The 9,653-nt window shown below is 39.6% G+C and overlaps 1 long non-coding RNA gene across 1 annotated transcript in view; it reads left to right on the top strand.

Annotated features, from left to right (window-relative positions):
- Nucleotides 1–9,653, top strand: part of LOC121039979 (uncharacterized) — a 23,672-nt gene that overhangs the window by 13,592 nt on the left and 427 nt on the right. Inside the window, exon 2 of the long non-coding RNA XR_005795071.1 lies at nucleotides 3,489–3,496. This is a non-coding gene — a long non-coding RNA (uncharacterized LOC121039979). The remainder of the gene's footprint in view (nucleotides 1–3,488; nucleotides 3,497–9,653) is intronic.

Genomic DNA, 9,653 nt, shown 5'->3' with positions numbered 1-9,653 from the left:
AAAAAAAAAAAAAAAAATATATATATATATATATATATATAGACAGATGGCAAATAAGCATATGAAAAGATACTCTACATAGACCATCAGAGAAATGCAAATTAAAACAATGAGGTAGGACTACACGCTCATTACAGTGGCCAAAATCTGGAACAATGACATCAAGTGCTGGCAAGGGCGTGGAGCAACAGGTGGGAATGCAAAATTGTACAGCCACTTTAGAAGACAGTTTGGTGGTTTCTTACAAAATCAAACATACTCTTACCATACAACCCAGTAATTGTGCTCCTTGATATTTACTCAAAGGAATTGAAGGAATTCCTTCAAAGGAATTTATGTGAAGGAATATGCACATAAAAACATGCACATGTACGTTTACAGCAGCTTTCTTCATAGTTGCCAAAACTTAGAAGCAACAAAATGTTTTCCAGTAGGTAAACAGATAAAATGTGGCACACCCAGGCAACGGAATATTCGGTGCTAGGAAGAAATTAGCTATCAAGCCATGAAAAAAAAACATGCAGGTAACTTAAATGCATGTTGCCAAAATGAAAAACAATCTGAGAAGTCTCCATACATATTATACCAACTATATGACATTCCAGAAGAGGCAAAACTATGGAGAAAGTAAAAAGATGAGTGGTTGCTAGGGAATGGGATGGGGTTAGAGGGTAAATAGGTAAAACACAGGATTTTTAGGGCAGTGAAAATACTTTGCATGATACTAGAAGATGCACAGATGTCATACATTTGTCTAAACCCATACAACACCAAGAGTGAACCCTAAGGTATAGACTTTAAGTGTGTCACATAATGATGTGTCACTGTAGATACATCAGTGTAACAAATGTACCACTCTAGTTCAGGTTGTTGATAATGGAGGAGGCCATGCATTCGTAGGGGCAAAGGGATATATGGGAAATCTGCTTTCCGCTCAATTTTGCTGTGAACTTAAAACTGTCTCTCTCTCTCTCTCTCTCTCTCTCACACACACACACACACGTTTTAAAAAAGAAATATCTGAAATGAATCAGAAAAGGAAAAAGAAAAAAATCTCAACAGTTTAAGACCAAAGGAGTACAAAAAATACATAACACATGTAATTAGGCTCCGGGGGGGTGGGGGGAGAGAATGGGAATAAAGCAATATTTAGATACTGCTACAAATTTTCTAAAAATAAAAGACATCAAACCACAGATTCAAAAGATATTACAAATACCAAGTAGGATAAATACCAGGAAGATCTTATTGGGGTACATCAGAGTAAGATGTACCTAGTTTATTTACAGAACTAAAACTGCTAAAAATCAAAGGTTTAAAAAAAAAAAAAAAAACATTTTTAAAGCAGCCAATATAAAAACATTAAAGATTACTTTCAAAATACAAAGACTTGCAAAAACTTTTCAAAAGAAATAATGAAAGCCAGCAGATAATGGAATAATATCCTCAAAGTACTTTAAAATTCTATATACAATAAAAATACCTTTCAAAAGTAAAAATTCAATAAATCCATCATCAAAAACAGAGAACTTAGCACCAGATCTACAAAAGAGGAAGAGCAATTGAAAGAGAAAAAGAACTTAAAAGGGATTGGAAAAATATAAAAGACTATAATAGATTTAAAGACAAATATTTAAGTAATTACAATAAATTAGCCTGACTAAATAGTCCAATTAAGAGGCAAACATTGATAGATTTGAAAAACAAAAAATTAAACTCAATTCTGTATTTGTTTTAAATTTTATTAATGTTTATTTATTTTTGAGAGAGACAGAGACAGAATGCGAGTGGGTTAGGGGCAGAGAGAGAAGGAGACACAGAATTCGAAAGCAGGCTCCAGGCTCTGAGCTGTCAGCACAGAGCCCGACGCAGGGCACAAACTCACAAGTTGTGAGATCATGACCTAAGCCGAAGTCAGATGCTCAACCGACTGAGCCACCGAGGCGCCCCAATTCTGTATTTTTTTTTTTTTTTTACAGAAGACATGCCTTAAATACAAAGGGCCTAAAGTAAAAAACTGAAAAAAGATATACTATACAAAACACTAACCAAAAGAGTTTGTCTACCTATACTAACATCACACAAAGTAAACTTTTTGGCAAGAAGCATTATTGTAAGATGAGGAGGGACATTTCATAATGATAGAAGTACCATTTTGGCACAAAGTTAGAACAATTTTAAACGTGTATACATCTACCAATATAACCTAAAAATGAAATAAGTGTTGACAAAATCAGAAGGACAGATAGGGATGCCTTGGTGTTGGTTCAGCCTCTGACTCTTGATTTCAGCTCAGGTCATGATACCAGGGTTATAGGATCAGGCCCCACATAGGGCTCCGTGCTGAGTGAAGAGCCTGCTTAAAGTTCCTTCTCTGTCTGTCTGTCTGTCTCTCTCTCCTTCTGCCCCTCTCCCGTGCTCATACACACTATAAAATAAAATAAAGAGGAAAAATACACAAACTCACAGTGATACTGGAAGAGTTTAACATACCTTTCTGAATAGTTGATAGAATAAGCAGACCAAAAAAAAAAAAAATCCATTAAACAAAAAAAAAAAGAAAACTTGAAAAACAAAGTGATCTACTTATATAGAACACCAACCCTAGGAACCACAAAGACACATTCATTCCAAGTATATATAGAATATTTACCAAAATACACCACATGTCGGACCACAGAGCAAGTCTCAATAAATGCCAAAGAACCACTTAGAATATGTTCTCTGATCACAATGAAATTCAATGAGGACTCAACTACAGAAATACAACTAGAAACTATCCTTATTTTTAAAATTAAACAATGTATTTCAAAATCACCCATGAGTCAAAGACATAGGAAATCAGCAAATGAAAATGAAGGCATAAACATATTGAAAAAATATGTAACATGGCTAAATCTGTACTTAGAAAGGAATTTATAGTCGTTATTGAATATATATCTGATAAGAAAGAAACCTGAGGATTATGGGATCCTTAAAAGGATACCAGTCAATGAATTTAGGGCCCACCCTGATCAAATCTGACCTCATTGTAAGTTGATTACATCTGCAAAGATTCATTTCTAAATAAGATCATATTCATAAGTATTGGGGTTAGGACTTCAACCTAACTTTTGGAGGAACACAATTCAACTTACAACACTAAGTAGTGGAAACAGGGGCCTTTCTTCCACATTTGTGTATAGATTTAATACTATCTCAATCAAAATTTAGGCAGATTTGTCATGGAAATTGATAAGCTGCTTTTATAATTTAGATGGAAATCAAAGAATTAGTTGAGGCAACTTTGAGAAAGAATAAACAAAGTCAAAGGACCTACATACACTCCAGATTGTCTAAAATAAAAAGACTGGCATTGCCAAGTGTTACCAAGAATGGAAGCAATTAGAACGGTCCTGCATGCTACTGGAAGGATAAATTGGAGCAATCACGTAGAATATTGTTTGGTAGTGAGAAAACACAAAGAATCTGATAGTCCAATCATATAGCTTCCTCTGTAACAACAGATAATTGCCAAGGAGAAGGGTAATTGTGAGACACAAGCAAAGCAAGAACAGATTGGTGATCACCAACACCACTGTCCACATTCTTCCTTGTCATGTTAGGAGGCTGAGAGCAGCACAGAAGGCCATCACAAATGGGAGCTATTTCAGTTGTGAAACATCAGTATTTTATATTCTGATGATTCAATAGCTTAGGTACTATTTTCTTGGAAATCCTATCCCATTAAGGACACATATACCAGGCTTATTTGCAAAAAGCAATCTAAACTATTCAATGACATACTGCTAAAAAGCATTCCCTAGATAAGAATTCTCACAAGAGTAAATACCATCAGTGTATTTTCAAGTCTTTCATTAGAATGTTTACCTTAAGAGCATTTACCTGGGTCTTTTTTTTTTTTCTTTTCTTTCTTTCCCAGGCATCCCCACTAAAGGGAGAAAAATGATTGCAGGAATGCTGCTAGATCTTTCCTTACCAGGCAGTTTTTTTTTTTTTTTTGAGGGAGAGAAAGCAAACAAGCAGGGTAGGGACAGAGAGAGTGGGGAAAAAGGGAATCCCAAGCAGGCTCCACACTGTCAGTGCAGAGCCCAATGTGGGGCTCAAACTCACAATTAGTGAGATCATAACTTGAGCCAAAACCAAGAGTCAGATGCTCAACAGACTGAACCACTCATGCACCTCCCCCCAGGCAGTATTTTTGAAAGCTGAACACGTGTATAATATACAATAATTCCACTCCTATATTTCTATTAGAACACAAAAGCATTAAATGTACACCAAAAGGTATGTAGTCTGTATTTGTGGTAGTGAAAATAATCCAAATGTCTATCAACATTAGAAAAGACAAATTGAGGGGCGCCTGGGTGGCGCAGTCGGTTAAGCATCCGACTTCAGCCAGGTCACGATCTCGCGGTCCGTGAGTTCGAGCCCCGCGTCAGGCTCTGGGCTGATGGCTCAGAGCCTGGAGCCTGTTTCCGATTCTGTGTCTCCCTCTCTCTCTGCCCCTCCCCCGTTCATGCTCTGTCTCTCTCTGTCCCAAAAATAAATAAAAACGTTGGGAAAAAAAATTAAAAAAAAAAAAAGAAAAGACAAATTGTGATATATTTGTAAACGGAATACTAGATGGCAATGCAAGTTAATTACTTCAGTATCCAACAACATGGATGTATCTTACAAACACAATGTTGAGTACAAGAAATCAGGTGTCAAACAACAGATACCATATAATTCCAGTCAGATAAAGTGCCAAAAAAAAAAAAAAAAGGCAAAATTCATCTATGGTGTTAGATGTCAATTGGTAGTTCCTTTAGGAAGCATTTGTTGCTTAGTAGGGGCATGGGAAGGGCTTCTGGGCTGCTGTAATACTCTAGGTCTTTAAATGGGTGGTGGTTACATCGTTGAATTCACACTCTAATAAGTTATTGGTCAGTATAGTTATGACTTATGCACTTTTCTGTATGTGTTATAATGAAATTTTAAAAAAAAATTTTTATGTTTGTTTTTGAGTGGGGTGAGGGGGGAGAGATGGGCAGAGAGCAAGGGAAATCTGAAGCAGGCTCTAGGCTCTGAGCTAGCAGCACAGAGCCCAAGGCAGGGATCGAACCTACAGACTATGAGATCATGCCCCGAGCCAAAATCGTATGCTTAACCAACTGAGCCACCCAGGCGCCCCGATCATGAAATTTTAAAGATTTTTATTTTTAATTCCCTGCTCTCCACAAACCAAACAGTCACCATCTCATGAGTGGATGACTTTGCTTCCTACTTAACAGAGAAAGTAGAGATCATCAGTAAAAATGCTTCTTCCTATCCTACCCAACCAATCACTCCCCCGTCAAACTCATCTGCCCCTAAACCTAATACAGCTTTCCTTCCAAGCACAGGGGAAGAGCTAGCCCACTCCTACCCACAGAAAAGGTCTCCGTCTTTGTTCGGGATTACCTCCTTGGGAACATCATGCCATGAAGTGCCCTTCTCTCCTCTTTCTCACGGTTTTGCCCTTCCCAGTAGCATCGACATTTCTCAGCATGTCCCATTATGAAAACCATGTTGTGGTCATCCTAGGGCCCCCACTACTACTGCCCCCCTTCCTCTCCTTTCCTAGCAGAGCTACTTGGAAGATGCACCTGCACTTGTTCTATCTACTCATGGCCTTGCATTCACTATTCACATCCCCACAACCTGATTTTATCCAGGTCGTTCCACCAAATACACCCTGACCACCTGCTCGCCAGGTAATAAAATGTGGGTTTCTCAGCCCTGGTCTCAACTCACTTCTCTGAAGTAGTTGGCTGCTTCCTCCTGAAAATGCTGCACATTCCTCTCTCCAGATTTTCTTGCACCATCCTGGCTATTTCTTCCCTGCTTCAGCAGTTCACAGCACAGTTGTTGGCTTCTCCAAAGCTGGCAGGAGAATGCCTGCTACTGGTCACTTTTAAAGGCTACCTTATCAGGCCAGGCCCACCCAAGATAATCTCCCTTTTGATTAACTCAAAAATCAACTAATTAGGGACTTTAATTACATTTGCAAAATCCCTACCCCATTGCCGTATAAAAGTACCATGTAATGCAGTCGCAGGAGCAATACCTTATCATAGTCACAGGTTTGCCCACACTCGAGGAGTAGATTATACAAGAGTACGGGTCACTGGAGGTCACCTTGGAATTCTGCCAACCTCAAGGGCAATGGTTAGCAAAGGGCCCCTAGAGAATGGATGTTTGAAAGGGAACTGGTAGGATTAATAGGAGACTTCACCTGGAAATAAGGGGGGTGTATTGTTCCCTACCCAGCACCCAGCTCCGGGGGGTGGGGGCTTTTGGCGGGGGGGATCATTTTCTTGCCACCCCTACAGGCCACCAGAGGCCCCAACTGCCCTGGCCCAGGACTAGGAAGTTCTGCATTGGGCAATGGTAAGCCTCCCAGATGGGAAATTTTCCCCTGAAAGGTAATGCCTAGATGGGAGTAGGGATTGGACAGAGGGGAAGTCAATCAAAGTCTGAAAATAAGAAGGTTGCCTTTAAAAAAAAAAAAAATTATCAAAAGGACTCCTGGGTCTTGAAAAACTGAGAGATGTTGCATTAGATATAGACAGAGGAACACAAGAATGTGTGATCAGGTCTAAGTCAGAGGAGGACAATATGAAACCAAGTGCAGAGGCCTGAGCAGAAGAGAGCTTCTGCACCATCTATCCAGGGTTTCTTCCCCCAAGTACCAAGTACAGGGTCCAAGCATAATGGACAGGTGCTGCTGCTTGCACCCCTACTAAGCAGCCCTCACCACAAAGAACAGGTCTTATCCTCACAACAGCAAGTATTATGATGTTCAGCTTGCAAATGAAGAAATTTATAACACGGATCGTTCAAACAGACTAGCTCGTCAGCAGCCAAGCTGGATTTAGGCGACTGTCTGCCTCCCAAAGGCTATACTCCTATGATGTCAAACCCCCACCAACTAATCCCAAGCACAAACTCAACCACACAAGCCTAGAGGCTTTGTAGGCATCCTTGCACTTAGGGTTCCGGGCAACTCCATGAGTAGACATTAGCTAGTCTTACAGATCAGGAAGAAGGATCAGCAAGCACCTTGTCCAAAAGCTTAAGCGTAGAACTTGACCTCAAATTCTGATCTAAAGTTAAAACGTGGATGGTCCAGGTTTGAGGGTATGCCTTTTGTAAGTGAGCAAACACAAAATCCGGAGTCTACTGATCAGGTCTGAACCTTGTTAGTTCCAAAGAGCAAAGTTTGTCTTATTTTCTCCCCTTCGTCCTCTACACTTTTCCTCACCTTTTCCTTTTTCTTTATTACTACCACTTAGACTCTGCTTTCCTGAAAGATCTGCATATAAAAGAAACCATCTTTGACACCTTGAGATGGATTTAAGGCAATACTTTAACTTTCCAGAAATATGTACTCTTGGGTCTCATTCTAAACTGCAGATTCAATGGTCTTCTCCCCAGTTAAGTGATTTTAGCAAACATAGGAGAAAGTTGGGAAAGGCTCCAATTTTGCCATAGATTGTCAAATTTTCTCTAATGCAAGTGAGAACCCAATCATTTCTTAAATGAAAATTTAACAAACATATGTAAAATATATATATAAAAGTTTTGGGGGGGGTTGTTTAAGACTGTTGGGGGGAAAATGAGAAAAATATACTATTCTTCTATCTTAAAACTTCAACTCCCTAATATTACTGATTATAAAAATCCTGAAACATTCAATTATCTTAAGACCAAGAGTAGTATAGGATTGGGACCCTACCCTTATGACCTTAATTACTTCCTAAAAGCTCTACCGCCAAATATAGTTACATTGACGGGGATAGGGGAGAAACAATTCGTTCCATAGCAAGGACCAAGGGGTACATTAGATATGTATGGTCTTGGAATAAAAAGCATCTTGTCTCATTAAGTTACAGAATTTTATCACTATGTCATTGTGGCAGCTGGTTGTCTAAACTAATCTTTATTGATTGCTTTCTCAAATCAAGTGTCCTGGAGGAACAGAAAATAAAAAAAAAAAAAGCAATAAGCTTTTGTAAGGCACATATAAAGCAGTAAATGCTCAAATTGATTATTCAATAAAAAGAATTTTTTGTAAGTTTCTATCCTCTCATTTCTATAGCAGCCAATGCTGGCTGCTACAACAGAGTCTTTTGTTAACAACGGTAAATTACAAGAAACTTCTGTTGCGCTGATGTGGGTTTCTGTGAACCGAGCTCGCCACCCAGTGGCTAACACAGAAATTGCAGAGACACACCGCATGCTGTACTTTGGGTGAGACTAGATCACTTGCTTTTCTCCAGCTTCAATCACTGCTAATTACAACTTCTACCTCCAAGACAATAGTTACTTGAAACTAAAGTGGGTTTTCCTTGGACTTTCTTGTTGAGACGGGGATAGAAACAGATGGATAGTGGAGCTTGTGGGTAGATTTGTACAAAGGTCAGTGTCCTCCCTCGCTCCCAGTGTCCCACCCCCCAAAATCTCAGCATATAGGTGCCCATCCAAAGCCTTCCAGTTTTGCCAACCTCCACCCACCATTGCTGCTGCTTGTCCCACATGCTCACACCCAACGGTCACTAAGTCAGGCCAGGTTACCATGTGACCATACCTCCAAGCTCCCCTTTCTTCTGTTGCTGCTACATCACTACAGCCCTGATTTTTCAGTCCCCATTCATGTCTCTTCGGCATCCCTCCAATCCATTCTCCATACTGCTGCCCAATCAACTCTACAAAAATTCTTATTTTTTGCAGTTTTTTGGTGCATGAGAAATGTAGCTAGGCAAATTTGAGGAAGCAAACAGAATATTCCTGACAATATAAGGTAGACCAAAGAATGAAATGAATGTAGAGAATATATGTAGGATATCTATATAGGTATATATACATACAATACATATGCACACACCAACACTTGTAGATACATGTCAAGGTGGAAAACACTTAACAGAATACAAAATCTAGAAGGCCTAAGGAAAAGATTAATTTTACTACAGAAAAATTTTAAATTTTAATTAAAAACATAACAGTGGGGGCTTTCTTGGGCAAAGATCAGAGAATATGCCCTTTCTTTTGGCATATTTTGTTAATGTTTGTTAGAGAGAGAGAGCATGCACAAACAGGGGAAGGGAAGAAAGAGGGAGACACAGAATCTGAAGCAGGCTCCAGGCTGTGCTGTGAGCACAGAGCCCGACGCAGGGCTCAAACTCATAAACTGGTATCGTGACCTGAGCCAAAGTCAGATGCTTAACCAACTGACCCACCCAGGTGCCCCGCAAATTACCAGTTTTAATAATCACCTCTGAACAATCCGTGATGGCCCTAGAGGAGGCATGACCTGACTAGATTACCTACGGACTTAACAAGAAGTTAAAAAGAATCAGGTGAAACCCAGAGCAGAGAAACCAAATTGTGAAGCTGAGAAACACAGTGCCTGAAGGGAAGGTGTTCTAAGGAACAAGAAACCATGCCATGTAGGAGCAGTGACCTCTGACACACTTAACCCTCTCCTGACAGAGAAGCAGACAGATTAGCCCCTCCCTGAAAGCAGAAATCATGGGGGAGAAATTCCCTTCACAACATCCAAAAATAACAAAGAAGCCTTCCCTTCACCACCAACACCTCCTTAGCAGCACCATATTCGGTCTCTC

Source organism: Herpailurus yagouaroundi, unplaced genomic scaffold (assembly GCF_014898765.1).
Source record: "Herpailurus yagouaroundi ecotype Mexico unplaced genomic scaffold, PumYag 181, whole genome shotgun sequence".
NCBI lineage: Eukaryota > Metazoa > Chordata > Mammalia > Carnivora > Felidae > Herpailurus > Herpailurus yagouaroundi.
This window is presented reverse-complemented; position numbering and strand designations above follow the sequence as displayed.